The sequence below is a fragment of the Lithobates pipiens genome, unplaced genomic scaffold, assembly GCF_037356315.1.
Source record: "Lithobates pipiens isolate NorthernLeopardFrog02 unplaced genomic scaffold, aLitPip1_a1.2 Scaffold_8, whole genome shotgun sequence".
Taxonomy (NCBI): domain Eukaryota; kingdom Metazoa; phylum Chordata; class Amphibia; order Anura; family Ranidae; genus Lithobates; species Lithobates pipiens.
Genome location: NW_027507903.1, coordinates 533,223,989 through 533,245,445, shown reverse-complemented (window position 1 = coordinate 533,245,445; position 21,457 = coordinate 533,223,989). Strand labels below are relative to the sequence as shown.

Here is a 21,457-nt window from a genome sequence, read left to right as displayed (position 1 = left end):
TTTTAGGTTTCGGATCACTTGAAGGCCTATTTGAAACCAAGGAGACATGGGTGATGGATTTCCGTGATGGCTTCTGTGCTCCAGTGGCGCAATCGGTCAGCGCGCGGTACTTATATGGCAGTATCTGTTGAGCAATGCCGAGGTTGTGAGTTCGAATGCAGTTTCTTGCTTTTTGCCTTTACTCATGGAAAATGTAATCTGCACTTGCACCCTATGGCCTGACAACTTTACAACAGGGCAATAAGCGCCCAAAGAAACTCAAGGTTCTTTCCTCAAGGTTGCTTGAATGAGCTGTCTTTCTGTTACACTGACCACATTCTTTAAATTGTGGACCAGAACAGATAAAGAAAATGTGCGCCTTCTACTTGATGAAAAGAGGTGTGGAGAGCTGCGACATGGCTTTTCTCTTTCAGAAAACTCATTCTTCTGACTTTGTAGCTCAAACCGCTTGCAATTCTGTAGCAAGTTTACAAGGGAAAATAAAAACAAAGATTTTGCCACCCTTACCTTGTAAAGTAAGAGAACGGAGAACGGAGCTCCAGTCAAGTGGATTTGGCGGTGTTTTTTTTTTTCTAGGAGTACTTATATGCTACCATTTCTTGCTATGAGAGAAAAAATATTCTCTTTTGTCTGGGATAAGCACGATTTTAGGTTTCGGATCACTTGAAGGCCTATTTGAAACCAAGGAGACATGGGTGATGGATTTCCGTGATGGCTTCTGTGCTCCAGTGGTGCAATCGGTCAGCGCGCGGTACTTATATGGCAGTATCTGTTGAGCAATGCCGAGGTTGTGAGTTCGAGCCTCACCTGGAGCATGCAGTTTCTTGCTTTTTGCCTTTATTCATGGAAAATGTAATCTGCACTTGCACCCTATGGCCTGAGAACTTTACAACAGGGCAATAAGCGCCCAAAGAAACTCAAGGTTCTTTCCTCAAGGGTGCTTGAATGAGCTGTCTTTCTGTTACACTGACCACATTCTTTAAATTGTGGACCAGAACAGATAAAGAAAATGTGCGCCTTCTACTTGATGAAAAGAGGTGTGGAGAGCTGCGACATGGCTTTTCTCTTTCAGAAAACTCATTCTTCTGACTTTGTAGCTCAAACCGCTTGCAATTCTGTAGCAAGTTTACAAGGGAAAATAAAAACAAAGATTTTGCCACCCTTACCTTGTAAAGTAAGAGAACGGATGACTTCTGAAAGAAAAAAAAAGTCTTTGCTGTCATCTAGCGAAAGCCCCAGTGGCCTAATGGATAACGCACTGGCCTCCTAAGCCAGGGATTGTGGGTTCGAGTCCCATCTGGGGTGTTTGAGATCTAGCTTGACTCTTTCAAGTCACATCGAAAGCAAGGCTTTAGAATAAAACCTTTAGGACTTCCCTTTCCTGTTGCCTTAATTAATATGTGTGCCTTCTCCTAGTAGATCTCAGATTAGCTCAGCAGCATGCTATCATCTGAATGGAAACTTCTGCAAGATGGCTACAAGTCCTCTTGTCCAAAACCAAATCTCCTGCAATGTTTCTGACAAACAATATGTTCAACTCCCCACAAAGGAAACACTGCTTTTATTAGGAAAGAGCTTTGCATTTTCTCCGACATTCTCCAGACATCCCATTGTGGCATGCAAATCCGGTGGCCTAAAATCTTCAAGCAAAAAAGCCACCCTGACAAGTATCGTTGGTAAGCTTAATTTGCAGGAAGGCATTTTATGTCCTTTTTGTGCCAGTTTCAGAAATGTTTTTCCTGATGTATCAACATGTATACGAATAGCAATCAGAATCGCTCCTTAGAGGTGTGCTTCCTTTGCTTCATATGACATGGTGTTGTTGCATTTGTTGAGATTCACACTGATAGCCACTGCTTTGGGACACATTCAGAAGTCTTCTTGCCGCAAGCAGTCAGAAATAGAATCTGACGTGGATCGGCAGATTTTCTGAAAAATAGAGCATCAAAATGCTCAACACAGTTACTGGATAGTGGCATTTCAAATGTATTAACAACTCTTGTGTTTTATCTGGGTTTACCCACAAACGGACCTTGATCCAAAGGTACTTGGTATTACCTGCCACTTCTTGCTTTACAGTGGATATTTAGTAACTTTTCAAACATGCATGAATATATCCCTAACACGTCACGATAGCAGTTGCAATATCATTTTTTCTTTCAAAAAAGTTCTACTTTTATTTTTAAAATACTGTCCTTGAGCTCCAGTCAAGTGGATTTGGCGGTGTTTTTTTTTTTTTAGGAGTACTTATATGCTACCATTTCTTGCTATGAGAGAAAAAATATTCTCTTTTGTCTGGGATAAGCACGATTTTAGGTTTCGGATCACTTGAAGGCCTATTTGAAACCAAGGAGACATGGGTGATGGATTTCCGTGATGGCTTCTGTGCTCCAGTGGCGCAATCGGTCAGCGCGCGGTACTTATATGGCAGTATCTGTTGAGCAATGCCGAGGTTGTGAGTTCGAGCCTCACCTGGAGCATGCAGTTTCTTGCTTTTTGCCTTTATTCATGGAAAATGTAATCTGCGCTTGCACCCTATGGCCTGAGAACTTTACAACAGGGCAATAAGCGCCCAAAGAAACTCAAGGTTCTTTCCTCAAGGGTGCTTGAATGAGCTGTCTTTCTGTTACACTGACCACATTCTTTAAATTGTGGACCAGAACAGATAAAGAAAATGTGCGCCTTCTTCTTGATGAAAAGAGGTGTGGAGAGCTGCGACATGGCTTTTCTCTTTCAGAAAACTCATTCTTCTGACTTTGTAGCTCAAACCGCTTGCAATTCTGTAGCAAGTTTACAAGGGAAAATAAAAACAAAGATTTTGCCACCCTTACCTTGTAAAGTAAGAGAACGGATGACTTCTGAAAGAAAAAAAAAGTCTTTGCTGTCATCTAGCGAAAGCCCCAGTGGCCTAATTGATAAGGCACTGGCCGCCTAAGCCAGGGATTGTGGGTTGGAGTCCCATCTGGGGTGTTTGAGATCTTGCTTGACTCTTTCAAGTCACATCTAAAGCAAGGCTTTAGAATAAAACCTTTAGGACTTCCCTTTCCTGTTGCCTTAATTAATATGTGTGCCTTCTCCTAGTAGAACTCAGATTAGTTCAGCAGCATGCTATCAACTGAATGGAAACTTCTGCAAGATGGCTACAAGTCCTCTTGTCCAAAACCAAATCTCCTGCAATGTTTCTGCCAAACAATATGTTCAACTCCCCACAAAGGAAACACTGCTTTTATTAGGAAAGAGCTTTGCATTTTCTCCGACATTCTCCAGACATCCCATTGTGGCATGCAAATCCGGTGGCCTAAAATCTTCAAGCAAAAAAGCCACCCTGACAAGTATCGTTGGTAAGCTTAATTTGCAGGAAGGCATTTTATGTCCTTTTTGTGCCAGTTTCAGAAATGTTTTTCCTGATGTATCAACATGTATACGAATAGCAATCAGAATCGCTCCTTAGAGGTGTGCTTCCTTTGCTTCATATGACATGGTGTTGTTGCATTTGTTGAGATTCACACTGATAGCCACTGCTTTGGGACACATTCAGAAGTCTTCTTGCCGCAAGCAGTCAGAAATAGAATCTGACGTGGATCGGCAGATTTTCTGAAAAATAGAGCATCAAAATGCTCAACACAGTTACTGGATAGTGGCATTTCAAATGTATTAACAACTCTTGTGTTTTATCTGGGTTTACCCACAAACGGACCTTGATCCAAAGGTACTTGGTATTACCTGCCACTTCTTGCTTTACAGTGGATATTTAGTAACTTTTCAAACATGCATGAATATATCCCTAACACGTCACGATAGCAGTTGCAATATCATTTTTTCTTTCAAAAAAGTTCTACTTTTATTTTTAAAATACTGTCCTTGAGCTCCAGTCAAGTGGATTTGGCGGTGTTTTTTTTTTTTTAGGAGTACTTATATGCTACCATTTCTTGCTATGAGAGAAAAAATATTCTCTTTTGTCTGGGATAAGCACGATTTTAGGTTTCGGATCACTTGAAGGCCTATTTGAAACCAAGGAGACATGGGTGATGGATTTCCGTGATGGCTTCTGTGCTCCAGTGGCGCAATCGGTCAGCGCGCGGTACTTATATGGCAGTATCTGTTGAGCAATGCCGAGGTTGTGAGTTCGAGCCTCACCTGGAGCATGCAGTTTCTTGCTTTTTGCCTTTATTCATGGAAAATGTAATCTGCGCTTGCACCCTATGGCCTGAGAACTTTACAACAGGGCAATAAGCGCCCAAAGAAACTCAAGGTTCTTTCCTCAAGGGTGCTTGAATGAGCTGTCTTTCTGTTACACTGACCACATTCTTTAAATTGTGGACCAGAACAGATAAAGAAAATGTGCGCCTTCTTCTTGATGAAAAGAGGTGTGGAGAGCTGCGACATGGCTTTTCTCTTTCAGAAAACTCATTCTTCTGACTTTGTAGCTCAAACCGCTTGCAATTCTGTAGCAAGTTTACAAGGGAAAATAAAAACAAAGATTTTGCCACCCTTACCTTGTAAAGTAAGAGAACGGATGACTTCTGAAAGAAAAAAAAAGTCTTTGCTGTCATCTAGCGAAAGCCCCAGTGGCCTAATTGATAAGGCACTGGCCGCCTAAGCCAGGGATTGTGGGTTGGAGTCCCATCTGGGGTGTTTGAGATCTTGCTTGACTCTTTCAAGTCACATCTAAAGCAAGGCTTTAGAATAAAACCTTTAGGACTTCCCTTTCCTGTTGCCTTAATTAATATGTGTGCCTTCTCCTAGTAGAACTCAGATTAGTTCAGCAGCATGCTATCAACTGAATGGAAACTTCTGCAAGATGGCTACAAGTCCTCTTGTCCAAAACCAAATCTCCTGCAATGTTTCTGCCAAACAATATGTTCAACTCCCCACAAAGGAAACACTGCTTTTATTAGGAAAGAGCTTTGCATTTTCTCCGACATTCTCCAGACATCCCATTGTGGCATGCAAATCCGGTGGCCTAAAATCTTCAAGCAAAAAAGCCACCCTGACAAGTATCGTTGGTAAGCTTAATTTGCAGGAAGGCATTTTATGTCCTTTTTGTGCCAGTTTCAGAAATGTTTTTCCTGATGTATCAACATGTATACGAATAGCAATCAGAATCGCTCCTTAGAGGTGTGCTTCCTTTGCTTCATATGACATGGTGTTGTTGCATTTGTTGAGATTCACACTGATAGCCACTGCTTTGGGACACATTCAGAAGTCTTCTTGCCGCAAGCAGTCAGAAATAGAATCTGACGTGGATCGGCAGATTTTCTGAAAAATAGAGCATCAAAATGCTCAACACAGTTACTGGATAGTGGCATTTCAAATGTATTAACAACTCTTGTGTTTTATCTGGGTTTACCCACAAACGGACCTTGATCCAAAGGTACTTGGTATTACCTGCCACTTCTTGCTTTACAGTGGATATTTAGTAACTTTTCAAACATGCATGAATATATCCCTAACACGTCACGATAGCAGTTGCAATATCATTTTTTCTTTCAAAAAAGTTCTACTTTTATTTTTAAAATACTGTCCTTGAGCTCCAGTCAAGTGGATTTGGCGGTGTTTTTTTTTTTTTAGGAGTACTTATATGCTACCATTTCTTGCTATGAGAGAAAAAATATTCTCTTTTGTCTGGGATAAGCACGATTTTAGGTTTCGGATCACTTGAAGGCCTATTTGAAACCAAGGAGACATGGGTGATGGATTTCCGTGATGGCTTCTGTGCTCCAGTGGCGCAATCGGTCAGCGCGCGGTACTTATATGGCAGTATCTGTTGAGCAATGCCGAGGTTGTGAGTTCGAGCCTCACCTGGAGCATGCAGTTTCTTGCTTTTTGCCTTTATTCATGGAAAATGTAATCTGCACTTGCACCCTATGGCCTGAGAACTTTACAACAGGGCAATAAGCGCCCAAAGAAACTCAAGGTTCTTTCCTCAAGGGTGCTTGAATGAGCTGTCTTTCTGTTACACTGACCACATTCTTTAAATTGTGGACCAGAACAGATAAAGAAAATGTGCGCCTTCTACTTGATGAAAAGAGGTGTGGAGAGCTGTGACATGGCTTTTCTCTTTCAGAAAACTCATTCTTCTGACTTTGTAGCTCAAACCGCTTGCAATTCTGTAGCAAGTTTACAAGGGAAAATAAAAACAAAGATTTTGCCACCCTTACCTTGTAAAGTAAGAGAACGGAGAACGGAGCTCCAGTCAAGTGGATTTGGCGGTGTTTTTTTTTTCTAGGAGTACTTATATGCTACCATTTCTTGCTATGAGAGAAAAAATATTCTCTTTTGTCTGGGATAAGCACGATTTTAGGTTTCGGATCACTTGAAGGCCTATTTGAAACCAAGGAGACATGGGTGATGGAATTCCGTGATGGCTTCTGTGCTCCAGTGGCGCAATCGGTCAGCGCGCGGTACTTATATGGCAGTATCTGTTGAGCAATGCCGAGGTTGTGAGTTCGAGCCTCACCTGGAGCATGCAGTTTCTTGCTTTTTGCCTTTATTCATGGAAAATGTAATCTGCACTTGCACCCTATGGCCTGAGAACTTTACAACAGGGCAATAAGCGCCCAAAGAAACTCAAGGTTCTTTCCTCAAGGGTGCTTGAATGAGCTGTCTTTCTGTTACACTGACCACATTCTTTAAATTGTGGACCAGAACAGATAAAGAAAATGTGCGCCTTCTACTTGATGAAAAGAGGTGTGGAGAGCTGCGACATGGCTTTTCTCTTTCAGAAAACTCATTCTTCTGACTTTGTAGCTCAAACCGCTTGCAATTCTGTAGCAAGTTTACAAGGGAAAATAAAAACAAAGATTTTGCCACCCTTACCTTGTAAAGTAAGAGAACGGATGACTTCTGAAAGAAAAAAAAAGTCTTTGCTGTCATCTAGCGAAAGCCCCAGTGGCCTAATGGATAAGGCACTGGCCTCCTAAGCCAGGGATTGTGGGTTCGAGTCCCATCTGGGGTGTTTGAGATCTAGCTTGACTCTTTCAAGTCACATCGAAAGCAAGGCTTTAGAATAAAACCTTTAGGACTTCCCTTTCCTGTTGCCTTAATTAATATGTCTGCCTTCTCCTAGTAGAACTCAGATTAGTTCAGCAGCATGCTATCAACTGAATGGAAACTTCTGCAAGATGGCTACAAGTCCTCTTGTCCAAAACCAAATCTCCTGCAATGTTTCTGCCAAACAATATGTTCAACTCCCCACAAAGGAAACGCTGCTTTCATTAGGAAAGAGCTTTGCATTTTCTCCGACATTCTCCAGACATCCCATTGTGGCATGCAAATCCGGTGGCCTAAAATCTTCAAGCAAAAAAGCCACCCTGACAAGTATCGTTGGTAAGCTTAATTTGCAGGAAGGCATTTTATGTCCTTTTTGTGCCAGTTTCAGAAATGTTTTTCCTGATGTATCAACATGTATACGAATAGCAATCAGAATCGCTCCTTAGAGGTGTGCTTCCTTTGCTTCATATGACATGGTGTTGTTGCATTTGTTGAGATTCACACTGATAGCCACTGCTTTGGGACACATTCAGAAGTCTTCTTGCCGCAAGCAGTCAGAAATAGAATCTGACGTGGATCGGCAGATTTTCTGAAAAATAGAGCATCAAAATGCTCAACACAGTTACTGGATAGTGGCATTTCAAATGTATTAACAACTCTTGTGTTTTATCTGGGTTTACCCACAAACGGACCTTGATCCAAAGGTACTTGGTATTACCTGCCACTTCTTGCTTTACAGTGGATATTTAGTAACTTTTCAAACATGCATGAATATATCCCTAACACGTCACGATAGCAGTTGCAATATCATTTTTTCTTTCAAAAAAGTTCTACTTTTATTTTTAAAATACTGTCCTTGAGCTCCAGTCAAGTGGATTTGGCGGTGTTTTTTTTTTTCTAGGAGTACTTATATGCTACCATTTCTTGCTATGAGAGAAAAAATATTCTCTTTTGTCTGGGATAAGCACGATTTTAGGTTTCGGATCACTTGAAGGCCTATTTGAAACCAAGGAGACATGGGTGATGGATTTCCGTGATGGCTTCTGTGCTCCAGTGGCGCAATCGGTCAGCGCGCGGTACTTATATGGCAGTATCTGTTGAGCAATGCCGAGGTTGTGAGTTCGAATGCAGTTTCTTGCTTTTTGCCTTTACTCATGGAAAATGTAATCTGCACTTGCACCCTATGGCCTGAGAACTTTACAACAGGGCAATAAGCGCCCAAAGAAACTCAAGGTTCTTTCCTCAAGGTTGCTTGAATGAGCTGTCTTTCTGTTACACTGACCACATTCTTTAAATTGTGGACCAGAACAGATAAAGAAAATGTGCGCCTTCTACTTGATGAAAAGAGGTGTGGAGAGCTGCGACATGGCTTTTCTCTTTCAGAAAACTCATTCTTCTGACTTTGTAGCTCAAACCGCTTGCAATTCTGTAGCAAGTTTACAAGGGAAAATAAAAACAAAGATTTTGCCACCCTTACCTTGTAAAGTAAGAGAACGGAGAACGGAGCTCCAGTCAAGTGGATTTGGCGGTGTTTTTTTTTTTCTAGGAGTACTTATATGCTACCATTTCTTGCTATGAGAGAAAAAATATTCTCTTTTGTCTGGGATAAGCACGATTTTAGGTTTCGGATCACTTGAAGGCCTATTTGAAACCAAGGAGACATGGGTGATGGATTTCCGTGATGGCTTCTGTGCTCCAGTGGTGCAATCGGTCAGCGCGCGGTACTTATATGGCAGTATCTGTTGAGCAATGCTGAGGTTGTGAGTTCGAGCCTCACCTGGAGCATGCAGTTTCTTGCTTTTTGCCTTTATTCATGGAAAATGTAATCTGCACTTGCACCCTATGGCCTGAGAACTTTACAACAGGGCAATAAGCGCCCAAAGAAACTCAAGGTTCTTTCCTCAAGGGTGCTTGAATGAGCTGTCTTTCTGTTACACTGACCACATTCTTTAAATTGTGGACCAGAACAGATAAAGAAAATGTGCGCCTTCTACTTGATGAAAAGAGGTGTGGAGAGCTGCGACATGGCTTTTCTCTTTCAGAAAACTCATTCTTCTGACTTTGTAGCTCAAACCGCTTGCAATTCTGTAGCAAGTTTACAAGGGAAAATAAAAACAAAGATTTTGCCACCCTTACCTTGTAAAGTAAGAGAACGGATGACTTCTGAAAGAAAAAAAAAGTCTTTGCTGTCATCTAGCGAAAGCCCCAGTGGCCTAATGGATAAGGCACTGGCCTCCTAAGCCAGGGATTGTGGGTTCGAGTCCCATCTGGGGTGTTTGAGATCTTGCTTGACTCTTTCAAGTCACATCTAAAGCAAGGCTTTAGAATAAAACCTTTAGGACTTCCCTTTCCTGTTGCCTTAATTAATATGTGTGCCTTCTCCTAGTAGAACTCAGATTAGTTCAGCAGCATGCTATCAACTGAATGGAAACTTCTGCAAGATGGCTACAAGTCCTCTTGTCCAAAACCAAATCTCCTGCAATGTTTCTGCCAAACAATATGTTCAACTCCCCACAAAGGAAACACTGCTTTTATTAGGAAAGAGCTTTGCATTTTCTCCGACATTCTCCAGACATCCCATTGTGGCATGCAAATCCGGTGGCCTAAAATCTTCAAGCAAAAAAGCCACCCTGACAAGTATCGTTGGTAAGCTTAATTTGCAGGAAGGCATTTTATGTCCTTTTTGTGCCAGTTTCAGAAATGTTTTTCCTGATGTATCAACATGTATACGAATAGCAATCAGAATCGCTCCTTAGAGGTGTGCTTCCTTTGCTTCATATGACATGGTGTTGTTGCATTTGTTGAGATTCACACTGATAGCCACTGCTTTGGGACACATTCAGAAGTCTTCTTGCCGCAAGCAGTCAGAAATAGAATCTGACGTGGATCGGCAGATTTTCTGAAAAATAGAGCATCAAAATGCTCAACACAGTTACTGGATAGTGGCATTTCAAATGTATTAACAACTCTTGTGTTTTATCTGGGTTTACCCACAAACGGACCTTGATCCAAAGGTACTTGGTATTACCTGCCACTTCTTGCTTTACAGTGGATATTTAGTAACTTTTCAAACATGCATGAATATATCCCTAACACGTCACGATAGCAGTTGCAATATCATTTTTTCTTTCAAAAAAGTTCTACTTTTATTTTTAAAATACTGTCCTTGAGCTCCAGTCAAGTGGATTTGGCGGTGTTTTTTTTTTTTTAGGAGTACTTATATGCTACCATTTCTTGCTATGAGAGAAAAAATATTCTCTTTTGTCTGGGATAAGCACGATTTTAGGTTTCGGATCACTTGAAGGCCTATTTGAAACCAAGGAGACATGGGTGATGGATTTCCGTGATGGCTTCTGTGCTCCAGTGGCGCAATCGGTCAGCGCGCGGTACTTATATGGCAGTATCTGTTGAGCAATGCCGAGGTTGTGAGTTCGAATGCAGTTTCTTGCTTTTTGCCTTTACTCATGGAAAATGTAATCTGCACTTGCACCCTATGGCCTGAGAACTTTACAACAGGGCAATAAGCGCCCAAAGAAACTCAAGGTTCTTTCCTCAAGGTTGCTTGAATGAGCTGTCTTTCTGTTACACTGACCACATTCTTTAAATTGTGGACCAGAACAGATAAAGAAAATGTGCGCCTTCTACTTGATGAAAAGAGGTGTGGAGAGCTGCGACATGGCTTTTCTCTTTCAGAAAACTCATTCTTCTGACTTTGTAGCTCAAACCGCTTGCAATTCTGTAGCAAGTTTACAAGGGAAAATAAAAACAAAGATTTTGCCACCCTTACCTTGTAAAGTAAGAGAACGGAGAACGGAGCTCCAGTCAAGTGGATTTGGCGGTGTTTTTTTTTTCTAGGAGTACTTATATGCTACCATTTCTTGCTATGAGAGAAAAAATATTCTCTTTTGTCTGGGATAAGCACGATTTTAGGTTTCAGATCACTTGAAGGCCTATTTGAAACCAAGGAGACATGGGTGATGGATTTCCGTGATGGCTTCTGTGCTCCAGTGGTGCAATCGGTCAGCGCGCGGTACTTATATGGCAGTATCTGTTGAGCAATGCCGAGGTTGTGAGTTCGAGCCTCACCTGGAGCATGCAGTTTCTTGCTTTTTGCCTTTATTCATGGAAAATGTAATCTGCACTTGCACCCTATGGCCTGAGAACTTTACAACAGGGCAATAAGCGCCCAAAGAAACTCAAGGTTCTTTCCTCAAGGGTGCTTGAATGAGCTGTCTTTCTGTTACACTGACCACATTCTTTAAATTGTGGACCAGAACAGATAAAGAAAATGTGCGCCTTCTACTTGATGAAAAGAGGTGTGGAGAGCTGCGACATGGCTTTTCTCTTTCAGAAAACTCATTCTTCTGACTTTGTAGCTCAAACCGCTTGCAATTCTGTAGCAAGTTTACAAGGGAAAATAAAAACAAAGATTTTGCCACCCTTACCTTGTAAAGTAAGAGAACGGATGACTTCTGAAAGAAAAAAAAAGTCTTTGCTGTCATCTAGCGAAAGCCCCAGTGGCCTAATGGATAAGGCACTGGCCTCCTAAGCCAGGGATTGTGGGTTCGAGTCCCATCTGGGGTGTTTGAGATCTAGCTTGACTCTTTCAAGTCACATCGAAAGCAAGGCTTTAGAATAAAACCTTTAGGACTTCCCTTTCCTGTTGCCTTAATTAATATGTCTGCCTTCTCCTAGTAGAACTCAGATTAGTTCAGCAGCATGCTATCAACTGAATGGAAACTTCTGCAAGATGGCTACAAGTCCTCTTGTCCAAAACCAAATCTCCTGCAATGTTTCTGCCAAACAATATGTTCAACTCCCCACAAAGGAAACGCTGCTTTCATTAGGAAAGAGCTTTGCATTTTCTCCGACATTCTCCAGACATCCCATTGTGGCATGCAAATCCGGTGGCCTAAAATCTTCAAGCAAAAAAGCCACCCTGACAAGTATCGTTGGTAAGCTTAATTTGCAGGAAGGCATTTTATGTCCTTTTTGTGCCAGTTTCAGAAATGTTTTTCCTGATGTATCAACATGTATACGAATAGCAATCAGAATCGCTCCTTAGAGGTGTGCTTCCTTTGCTTCATATGACATGGTGTTGTTGCATTTGTTGAGATTCACACTGATAGCCACTGCTTTGGGACACATTCAGAAGTCTTCTTGCCGCAAGCAGTCAGAAATAGAATCTGACGTGGATCGGCAGATTTTCTGAAAAATAGAGCATCAAAATGCTCAACACAGTTACTGGATAGTGGCATTTCAAATGTATTAACAACTCTTGTGTTTTATCTGGGTTTACCCACAAACGGACCTTGATCCAAAGGTACTTGGTATTACCTGCCACTTCTTGCTTTACAGTGGATATTTAGTAACTTTTCAAACATGCATGAATATATCCCTAACACGTCACGATAGCAGTTGCAATATCATTTTTTCTTTCAAAAAAGTTCTAATTTTTTTTTTTTAAATACTGTCCTTGAGCTCCAGTCAAGTGGATTTGGCGGTGTTTTTTTTTTCTAGGAGTACTTATATGCTACCATTTCTTGCTATGAGAGAAAAAATATTCTCTTTTGTCTGGGATAAGCACGATTTTAGGTTTCGGATCACTTGAAGGCCTATTTGAAACCAAGGAGACATGGGTGATGGATTTCCGTGATGGCTTCTGTGCTCCAGTGGCGCAATCGGTCAGCGCGCGGTACTTATATGGCAGTATCTGTTGAGCAATGCCGAGGTTGTGAGTTCGAACCTCACCTGGAGCATGCAGTTTCTTGCTTTTTGCCTTTACTCATGGAAAATGTAATCTGCACTTGCACCCTATGGCCTGAGAACTTTACAACAGGGCAATAAGCGCCCAAAGAAACTCAAGGTTCTTTCCTCAAGGGTGCTTGAATGAGCTGTCTTTCTGTTACACTGACCACATTCTTTAAATTGTGGACCAGAACAGATAAAGAAAATGTGCGCCTTCTACTTGATGAAAAGAGGTGTGGAGAGCTGCGACATGGCTTTTCTCTTTCAGAAAACTCATTCTTCTGACTTTGTAGCTCAAACCGCTTGCAATTCTGTAGCAAGTTTACAAGGGAAAATAAAAACAAAGATTTTGCCACCCTTACCTTGTAAAGTAAGAGAACGGATGACTTCTGAAAGAAAAAAAAAGTCTTTGCTGTCATCAAGCGAAAGCCCCAGTGGCCTAATGGATAAGGCACTGGCCTCCTAAGCCAGGGATTGTGGGTTCGAGTCCCATCTGGGGTGTTTGAGATATAGCTTGACTCTTTCAAGTCACATCGAAAGCAAGGCTTTAGAATAAAACCTTTAGGACTTCCCTTTCCTGTTGCCTTAATTAATATGTCTGCCTTCTCCTAGTAGAACTCAGATTAGTTCAGCAGCATGCTATCAACTGAATGGAAACTTCTGCAAGATGGCTACAAGTCCTCTTGTCCAAAACCAAATCTCCTGCAATGTTTCTGCCAAACAATATGTTCAACTCCCCACAAAGGAAACGCTGCTTTCATTAGGAAAGAGCTTTGCATTTTCTCCGACATTCTCCAGACATCCCATTGTGGCATGCAAATCCGGTGGCCTAAAATCTTCAAGCAAAAAAGCCACCCTGACAAGTATCGTTGGTAAGCTTAATTTGCAGGAAGGCATTTTATGTCCTTTTTGTGCCAGTTTCAGAAATGTTTTCCTGATGTATCAACATGTATACGAATAGCAATCAGAATCGCTCCTTAGAGGTGTGCTTCCTTTGCTTCATATGACATGGTGTTGTTGCATTTGTTGAGATTCACACTGATAGCCACTGCTTTGGGACACATTCAGAAGTCTTCTTGCCGCAAGCAGTCAGAAATAGAATCTGACGTGGATCGGCAGATTTTCTGAAAAATAGAGCATCAAAATGCTCAACACAGTTACTGGATAGTGGCATTTCAAATGTATTAACAACTCTTGTGTTTTATCTGGGTTTACCCACAAACGGACCTTGATCCAAAGGTACTTGGTATTACCTGCCACTTCTTGCTTTACAGTGGATATTTAGTAACTTTTCAAACATGCATGAATATATCCCTAACACGTCACGATAGCAGTTGCAATATCATTTTTTCTTTCAAAAAAGTTCTACTTTTATTTTTAAAATACTGTCCTTGAGCTCCAGTCAAGTGGATTTGGCGGTGTTTTTTTTTTTCTAGGAGTACTTATATGCTACCATTTCTTGCTATGAGAGAAAAAATATTCTCTTTTGTCTGGGATAAGCACGATTTTAGGTTTCGGATCGCTTGAAGGCCTATTTGAAACCAAGGAGACATGGGTGATGGATTTCCGTGATGGCTTCTGTGCTCCAGTGGCGCAATCGGTCAGCGCGCGGTACTTATATGGCAGTATCTGTTGAGCAATGCCGAGGTTGTGAGTTCGAACCTCACCTGGAGCATGCAGTTTCTTGCTTTTTGCCTTTACTCATGGAAAATGTAATCTGCACTTGCACCCTATGGCCTGAGAACTTTACAACAGGGCAATAAGCGCCCAAAGAAACTCAAGGTTCTTTCCTCAAGGGTGCTTGAATGAGCTGTCTTTCTGTTACACTGACCACATTCTTTAAATTGTGGACCAGAACAGATAAAGAAAATGTGCGCCTTCTACTTGATGAAAAGAGGTGTGGAGAGCTGCGACATGGCTTTTCTCTTTCAGAAAACTCATTCTTCTGACTTTGTAGCTCAAACCGCTTGCAATTCTGTAGCAAGTTTACAAGGGAAAATAAAAACAAAGATTTTGCCACCCTTACCTTGTAAAGTAAGAGAACGGAGAACGGAGCTCCAGTCAAGTGGATTTGGCGGTGTTTTTTTTTTCTAGGAGTACTTATATGCTACCATTTCTTGCTATGAGAGAAAAAATATTCTCTTTTGTCTGGGATAAGCACGATTTTAGGTTTCGGATCACTTGAAGGCCTATTTGAAACCAAGGAGACATGGATGATGGATTTCCGTGATGGCTTCTGTGCTCCAGTGGCGCAATCGGTCAGCGCGTGGTACTTATATGGCAGTATCTGTTGAGCAATGCCGAGGTTGTGAGTTCGAACCTCACCTGGAGCATGCAGTTTCTTGCTTTTTGCCTTTACTCATGGAAAATGTAATCTGCACTTGCACCCTATGGCCTGAGAACTTTACAACAGGGCAATAAGCGCCCAAAGAAACTCAAGGTTCTTTCCTCAAGGGTGCTTGAATGAGCTGTCTTTCTGTTACACTGACCACATTCTTTAAATTGTGGACCAGAACAGATAAAGAAAATGTGCGCCTTCTACTTGATGAAAAGAGGTGTGGAGAGCTGCGACATGGCTTTTCTCTTTCAGAAAACTCATTCTTCTGACTTTGTAGCTCAAACCGCTTGCAATTCTGTAGCAAGTTTACAAGGGAAAATAAAAACAAAGATTTTGCCACCCTTACCTTGTAAAGTAAGAGAACGGAGAACGGAGCTCCAGTCAAGTGGATTTGGCGGTGTTTTTTTTTTTCTAGGAGTACTTATATGCTACCATTTCTTGCTATGAGAGAAAAAATATTCTCTTTTGTCTGGGATAAGCACGATTTTAGGTTTCGGATCACTTGAAGGCCTATTTGAAACTAAGGAGACATGGGTGATGGATTTCCGTGATGGCTTCTGTGCTCCAGTGGCGCAATCGGTCAGCGCGCGGTACTTATATGGCAGTATCTGTTGAGCAATGCCGAGGTTGTGAGTTCGAGCCTCACCTGGAGCATGCAGTTTCTTGCTTTTTGCCTTTATTCATGGAAAATGTAATCTGCACTTGCACCCTATGGCCTGAGAACTTTACAACAGGGCAATAAGCGCCCAAAGAAACTCAAGGTTCTTTCCTCAAGGGTGCTTGAATGAGCTGTCTTTCTGTTACACTGACCACATTCTTTAAATTGTGGACCAGAACAGATAAAGAAAATGTGCGCCTTCTACTTGATGAAAAGAGGTGTGGAGAGCTGCGACATGGCTTTTCTCTTTCAGAAAACTCATTCTTCTGACTTTGTAGCTCAAACCGCTTGCAATTCTGTAGCAAGTTTACAAGGGAAAATAAAAACAAAGATTTTGCCACCCTTACCTTGTAAAGTAAGAGAACGGATGACTTCTGAAAGAAAAAAAAAGTCTTTGCTGTCATCTAGCGAAAGCCCCAGTGGCCTAATGGATAAGGCACTGGCCTCCTAAGCCAGGGATTGTGGGTTCGAGTCCCATCTGGGGTGTTTGAGATCTAGCTTGACTCTTTCAAGTCACATCGAAAGCAAGGCTTTAGAATAAAACCTTTAGGACTTCCCTTTCCTGTTGCCTTAATTAATATGTCTGCCTTCTCCTAGTAGAACTCAGATTAGTTCAGCAGCATGCTATCAACTGAATGGAAACTTCTGCAAGATGGCTACAAGTCCTCTTGTCCAAAACCAAATCTCCTGCAATGTTTCTGCCAAACAATATGTTCAACTCCCCACAAAGGAAACGCTGCTTTCATTAGGAAAGAGCTTTGCATTTTCTCCGACATTCTCCAGACATCCCATTGTGGCATGCAAATCCGGTGGCCTAAAATCTTCAAGCAAAAAAGCCACCCTGACAAGTATCGTTGGTAAGCTTAATTTGCAGGAAGGCATTTTATGTCCTTTTTGTGCCAGTTTCAGAAATGTTTTTCCTGATGTATCAACATGTATACGAATAGCAATCAGAATCGCTCCTTAGAGGTGTGCTTCCTTTGCTTCATATGACATGGTGTTGTTGCATTTGTTGAGATTCACACTGATAGCCACTGCTTTGGGACACATTCAGAAGTCTTCTTGCCGCAAGCAGTCAGAAATAGAATCTGACGTGGATCGGCAGATTTTCTGAAAAATAGAACATCAAAATGCTCAACACAGTTACTGGATAGTGGCATTTCAAATGTATTAACAACTCTTGTGTTTTATCTGGGTTTACCCACAAACGGACCTTGATCCAAAGGTACTTGGTATTACCTGCCACTTCTTGCTTTACAGTGGATATTTAGTAACTTTTCAAACATGCATGAATATATCCCTAACACGTCACGATAGCAGTTGCAATATCATTTTTTCTTTCAAAAAAGTTCTACTTTTATTTTTAAAATACTGTCCTTGAGCTCCAGTCAAGTGGATTTGGCGGTGTTTTTTTTTTCTAGGAGTACTTATATGCTACCATTTCTTGCTATGAGAGAAAAAATATTCTCTTTTGTCTGGGATAAGCACGATTTTAGGTTTCGGATCACTTGAAGGCCTATTTGAAACCAAGGAGACATGGGTGATGGATTTCCGTGATGGCTTCTGTGCTCCAGTGGCGCAATCGGTCAGCGCGCGGTACTTATATGGCAGTATCTGTTGAGCAATGCCGAGGTTGTGAGTTCGAACCTCACCTGGAGCATGCAGTTTCTTGCTTTTTGCCTTTACTCATGGAAAATGTAATCTGCACTTGCACCCTATGGCCTGAGAACTTTACAACAGGGCAATAAGCGCCCAAAGAAACTCAAGGTTCTTTCCTCAAGGGTGCTTGAATGAGCTGTCTTTCTGTTACACTGACCACATTCTTTAAATTGTGGACCAGAACAGATAAAGAAAATGTGCGCCTTCTACTTGATGAAAAGAGGTGTGGAGAGCTGCGACATGGCTTTTCTCTTTCAGAAAACTCATTCTTCTGACTTTGTAGCTCAAACCGCTTGCAATTCTGTAGCAAGTTTACAAGGGAAAATAAAAACAAAGATTTTGCCACCCTTACCTTGTAAAGTAAGAGAACGGAGAACGGAGCTCCAGTCAAGTGGATTTGGCGGTGTTTTTTTTTTCTAGGAGTACTTATATGCTACCATTTCTTGCTATGAGAGAAAAAATATTCTCTTTTGTCTGGGATAAGCACGATTTTAGGTTTCGGATCACTTGAAGGCCTATTTGAAACCAAGGAGACATGGATGATGGATTTCCGTGATGGCTTCTGTGCTCCTGTGGCGCAATCGGTCAGCGCGTGGTACTTATATGGCAGTATCTGTTGAGCAATGCCGAGGTTGTGAGTTCGAACCTCACCTGGAGCATGCAGTTTCTTGCTTTTTGCCTTTACTCATGGAAAATGTAATCTGCACTTGCACCCTATGGCCTGAGAACTTTACAACAGGGCAATAAGCGCCCAAAGAAACTCAAGGTTCTTTCCTCAAGGGTGCTTGAATGAGCTGTCTTTCTGTTACACTGACCACATTCTTTAAATTGTGGACCAGAACAGATAAAGAAAATGTGCGCCTTCTACTTGATGAAAAGAGGTGTGGAGAGCTGCGACATGGCTTTTCTCTTTCAGAAAACTCATTCTTCTGACTTTGTAGCTCAAACCGCTTGCAATTCTGTAGCAAGTTTACAAGGGAAAATAAAAACAAAGATTTTGCCACCCTTACCTTGTAAAGTAAGAGAACGGAGAACGGAGCTCCAGTCAAGTGGATTTGGCGGTGTTTTTTTTTTTCTAGGAGTACTTATATGCTACCATTTCTTGCTATGAGAGAAAAAATATTCTCTTTTGTCTGGGATAAGCACGATTTTAGGTTTCGGATCACTTGAAGGCCTATTTGAAACCAAGGAGACATGGGTGATGGATTTCCGTGATGGCTTCTGTGCTCCAGTGGCGCAATCGGTCAGCGCGCGGTACTTATATGGCAGTATCTGTTGAGCAATGCCGAGGTTGTGAGTTCGAGCCTCACCTGGAGCATGCAGTTTCTTGCTTTTTGCCTTTATTCATGGAAAATGTAATCTGCACTTGCACCCTATGGCCTGAGAACTTTACAACAGGGCAATAAGCGCCCAAAGAAACTCAAGGTTCTTTCCTCAAGGGTGCTTGAATGAGCTGTCTTTCTGTTACACTGACCACATTCTTTAAATTGTGGACCAGAACAGATAAAGAAAATGTGCGCCTTCTACTTGATGAAAAGAGGTGTGGAGAGCTGCGACATGGCTTTTCTCTTTCAGAAAACTCATTCTTCTGACTTTGTAGCTCAAACCGCTTGCAATTCTGTAGCAAGTTTACAAGGGAAAATAAAAACAAAGATTTTGCCACCCTTACCTTGTAAAGTAAGAGAACGGATGACTTCTGAAAGAAAAAAAAAGTCTTTGCTGTCATCTAGCGAAAGCCCCAGTGGCCTAATGGATAAGGCACTGGCCTCCTAAGCCAGGGATTGTGGGTTCGAGTCCCATCTGGGGTGTTTGAGATCTAGCTTGACTCTTTCAAGTCACATCGAAAGCAAGGCTTTAGAATAAAACCTTTAGGACTTCCCTTTCCTGTTGCCTTAATTAATATGTCTGCCTTCTCCTAGTAGAACTCAGATTAGTTCAGCAGCATGCTATCAACTGAATGGAAACTTCTGCAAGATGGCTACAAGTCCTCTTGTCCAAAACCAAATCTCCTGCAATGTTTCTGCCAAACAATATGTTCAACTCCCCACAAAGGAAACGCTGCTTTCATTAGGAAAGAGCTTTGCATTTTCTCCGACATTCTCCAGACATCCCATTGTGGCATGCAAATCCGGTGGCCTAAAATCTTCAAGCAAAAAAGCCACCCTGACAAGTATCGTTGGTAAGCTTAATTTGCAGGAAGGCATTTTATGTCCTTTTTGTGCCAGTTTCAGAAATGTTTTTCCTGATGTATCAACATGTATACGAATAGCAATCAGAATCGCTCCTTAGAGGTGTGCTTCCTTTGCTTCATATGACATGGTGTTGTTGCATTTGTTGAGATTCACACTGATAGCCACTGCTTTGGGACACATTCAGAAGTCTTCTTGCCGCAAGCAGTCAGAAATAGAATCTGACGTGGATCGGCAGATTTTCTGAAAAATAGAGCATCAAAATGCTCAACACAGTTACTGGATAGTGGCATTTCAAATGTATTAACAACTCTTGTGTTTTATCTGGGTTTACCCACAAACGGACCTTGATCCAAAGGTACTTGGTATTACCTGCCACTTCTTGCTTTACAGTGGATATTTAGTAACTTTTCAAACATGCATGAATATATCCCTAACACGTCACGATAGCAGTTGCAATATCATTTTTTCTTTCAAAAAAGTTCTACTTTTATTTTTAAAATACTGTCCTTGAGCTCCAGTCAAGTGGATTTGGCGGTGTTTTTTTTTTTCTAGGAGTACTTATATGCTACCATTTCTTGCTATGAGAGAAAAAATATTCTCTTTTGTCTGGGATAAGCACGATTTTAGGTTTCGGATCACTTGAAGGCCTATTTGAAACCAAGGAGACATGGGTGATGGATTTCCGTGATGGCTTCTGTGCTCCAGTGGCGCAATCGGTCAGCGCGCGGTACTTATATGGCAGTATCTGTTGAGCAATGCCGAGGTTGTGAGTTCGAACCTCACCTGGAGCATGCAGTTTCTTGCTTTTTGCCTTTACTCATGGAAAATGTAATCTGCACTTGCACCCTATGGCCTGACAACTTTACAACAGGGCAATAAGCGCCCAAAGAAACTCAAGGTTCTTTCCTCAAGGGTGCTTGAATGAGCTGTCTTTCTGTTACACTGACCACATTCTTTAAATTGTGGACCAGAACAGATAAAGAAAATGTGTGCCTTCTACTTGATGAAAAGAGGTGTGGAGAGCTGCGACATGGCTTTTCTCTTTCAGAAAACTCATTCTTCTGACTTTGTAGCTCAAACCGCTTGCAATTCTGTAGCAAGTTTACAAGGGAAAATAAAAACAAAGATTTTGCCACCCTTACCTTGTAAAGTAAGAGAACGGAGAACGGAGCTCCAGTCAAGTGGATTTGGCGGTGTTTTTTTTTTCTAGGAGTACTTATATGCTACCATTTCTTGCTATGAGAGAAAAAATATTCTCTTTTGTCTGGGATAAGCACGATTTTAGGTTTCGGATCACTTGAAGGCCTATTTGAAACCAAGGAGACATGGGTGATGGAATTCCGTGATGGCTTCTGTGCTCCAGTGGCGCAATCGGTCAGCGCGCGGTACTTATATGGCAGTATCTGTTGAGCAATGCCGAGGTTGTGAGTTCGAGCCTCACCTGGAGCATGCAGTTTCTTGCTTTTTGCCTTTATTCATGGAAAATGTAATCTGCACTTGCACCCTATGGCCTGAGAACTTTACAACAGGGCAATAAGCGCCCAAAGAAACTCAAGGTTCTTTCCTCAAGGGTGCTTGAATGAGCTGTCTTTCTGTTACACTGACCACATTCTTTAAATTGTGGACCAGAACAGATAAAGAAAATGTGCGCCTTCTACTTGATGAAAAGAGGTGTGGAGAGCTGCGACATGGCTTTTCTCTTTCAGAAAACTCATTCTTCTGACTTTGTAGCTCAAACCGCTTGCAATTCTGTAGCAAGTTTACAAGGGAAAATAAAAACAAAGATTTTGCCACCCTTACCTTGTAAAGTAAGAGAACGGAGAACGGAGCTCCAGTCAAGTGGATTTGGCGGTGTTTTTTTTTTTCTAG

At 41.7% G+C, this 21,457-nt stretch overlaps 20 non-coding genes across 20 annotated transcripts; all 20 read left to right on the top strand.

Annotated features, from left to right (window-relative positions):
* Nucleotides 1–1,232: 1,232 nt before the first annotated feature.
* Nucleotides 1,233–1,305, top strand: TRNAR-CCU (transfer RNA arginine (anticodon CCU)). Its single transcript has one exon. It is a non-coding gene; the product is annotated as a tRNA-Arg (tRNA).
* A 1,082-nt stretch (nt 1,306–2,387) lies between these two features.
* Nucleotides 2,388–2,480, top strand: TRNAI-UAU (transfer RNA isoleucine (anticodon UAU)). The gene is given in 2 exon segments: nt 2,388–2,425; nt 2,445–2,480. It is a non-coding gene; the product is annotated as a tRNA-Ile (tRNA).
* Nucleotides 2,481–4,052: 1,572 nt separating this feature from the next.
* TRNAI-UAU (transfer RNA isoleucine (anticodon UAU)) lies at nt 4,053–4,145 on the top strand. Its single transcript is given in 2 exon segments — nt 4,053–4,090; nt 4,110–4,145. It is a non-coding gene; the product is annotated as a tRNA-Ile (tRNA).
* Nucleotides 4,146–5,717: 1,572 nt separating this feature from the next.
* On the top strand, nt 5,718–5,810 carry TRNAI-UAU (transfer RNA isoleucine (anticodon UAU)). Its single transcript is given in 2 exon segments — nt 5,718–5,755; nt 5,775–5,810. It is a non-coding gene; the product is annotated as a tRNA-Ile (tRNA).
* Nucleotides 5,811–6,375: 565 nt separating this feature from the next.
* Nucleotides 6,376–6,468, top strand: TRNAI-UAU (transfer RNA isoleucine (anticodon UAU)). The gene is given in 2 exon segments: nt 6,376–6,413; nt 6,433–6,468. It is a non-coding gene; the product is annotated as a tRNA-Ile (tRNA).
* A 417-nt stretch (nt 6,469–6,885) lies between these two features.
* TRNAR-CCU (transfer RNA arginine (anticodon CCU)) lies at nt 6,886–6,958 on the top strand. The gene has a single exon. It is a non-coding gene; the product is annotated as a tRNA-Arg (tRNA).
* Nucleotides 6,959–9,195: 2,237 nt separating this feature from the next.
* TRNAR-CCU (transfer RNA arginine (anticodon CCU)) lies at nt 9,196–9,268 on the top strand. Its single transcript has one exon. It is a non-coding gene; the product is annotated as a tRNA-Arg (tRNA).
* Nucleotides 9,269–11,504: 2,236 nt separating this feature from the next.
* On the top strand, nt 11,505–11,577 carry TRNAR-CCU (transfer RNA arginine (anticodon CCU)). The gene has a single exon. It is a non-coding gene; the product is annotated as a tRNA-Arg (tRNA).
* A 1,082-nt stretch (nt 11,578–12,659) lies between these two features.
* On the top strand, nt 12,660–12,752 carry TRNAI-UAU (transfer RNA isoleucine (anticodon UAU)). The gene is given in 2 exon segments: nt 12,660–12,697; nt 12,717–12,752. It is a non-coding gene; the product is annotated as a tRNA-Ile (tRNA).
* A 417-nt stretch (nt 12,753–13,169) lies between these two features.
* TRNAR-CCU (transfer RNA arginine (anticodon CCU)) lies at nt 13,170–13,242 on the top strand. The gene has a single exon. It is a non-coding gene; the product is annotated as a tRNA-Arg (tRNA).
* Nucleotides 13,243–14,323: 1,081 nt separating this feature from the next.
* On the top strand, nt 14,324–14,416 carry TRNAI-UAU (transfer RNA isoleucine (anticodon UAU)). Its single transcript is given in 2 exon segments — nt 14,324–14,361; nt 14,381–14,416. It is a non-coding gene; the product is annotated as a tRNA-Ile (tRNA).
* Nucleotides 14,417–14,981: 565 nt separating this feature from the next.
* TRNAI-UAU (transfer RNA isoleucine (anticodon UAU)) lies at nt 14,982–15,074 on the top strand. Its single transcript is given in 2 exon segments — nt 14,982–15,019; nt 15,039–15,074. It is a non-coding gene; the product is annotated as a tRNA-Ile (tRNA).
* A 566-nt stretch (nt 15,075–15,640) lies between these two features.
* On the top strand, nt 15,641–15,733 carry TRNAI-UAU (transfer RNA isoleucine (anticodon UAU)). Its single transcript is given in 2 exon segments — nt 15,641–15,678; nt 15,698–15,733. It is a non-coding gene; the product is annotated as a tRNA-Ile (tRNA).
* Nucleotides 15,734–16,150: 417 nt separating this feature from the next.
* TRNAR-CCU (transfer RNA arginine (anticodon CCU)) lies at nt 16,151–16,223 on the top strand. Its single transcript has one exon. It is a non-coding gene; the product is annotated as a tRNA-Arg (tRNA).
* Nucleotides 16,224–17,304: 1,081 nt separating this feature from the next.
* Nucleotides 17,305–17,397, top strand: TRNAI-UAU (transfer RNA isoleucine (anticodon UAU)). Its single transcript is given in 2 exon segments — nt 17,305–17,342; nt 17,362–17,397. It is a non-coding gene; the product is annotated as a tRNA-Ile (tRNA).
* A 565-nt stretch (nt 17,398–17,962) lies between these two features.
* TRNAI-UAU (transfer RNA isoleucine (anticodon UAU)) lies at nt 17,963–18,055 on the top strand. The gene is given in 2 exon segments: nt 17,963–18,000; nt 18,020–18,055. It is a non-coding gene; the product is annotated as a tRNA-Ile (tRNA).
* A 566-nt stretch (nt 18,056–18,621) lies between these two features.
* TRNAI-UAU (transfer RNA isoleucine (anticodon UAU)) lies at nt 18,622–18,714 on the top strand. Its single transcript is given in 2 exon segments — nt 18,622–18,659; nt 18,679–18,714. It is a non-coding gene; the product is annotated as a tRNA-Ile (tRNA).
* Nucleotides 18,715–19,131: 417 nt separating this feature from the next.
* On the top strand, nt 19,132–19,204 carry TRNAR-CCU (transfer RNA arginine (anticodon CCU)). The gene has a single exon. It is a non-coding gene; the product is annotated as a tRNA-Arg (tRNA).
* Nucleotides 19,205–20,286: 1,082 nt separating this feature from the next.
* On the top strand, nt 20,287–20,379 carry TRNAI-UAU (transfer RNA isoleucine (anticodon UAU)). Its single transcript is given in 2 exon segments — nt 20,287–20,324; nt 20,344–20,379. It is a non-coding gene; the product is annotated as a tRNA-Ile (tRNA).
* A 565-nt stretch (nt 20,380–20,944) lies between these two features.
* Nucleotides 20,945–21,037, top strand: TRNAI-UAU (transfer RNA isoleucine (anticodon UAU)). Its single transcript is given in 2 exon segments — nt 20,945–20,982; nt 21,002–21,037. It is a non-coding gene; the product is annotated as a tRNA-Ile (tRNA).
* The last annotated feature ends 420 nt before the right edge of the window (nt 21,038–21,457 follow it).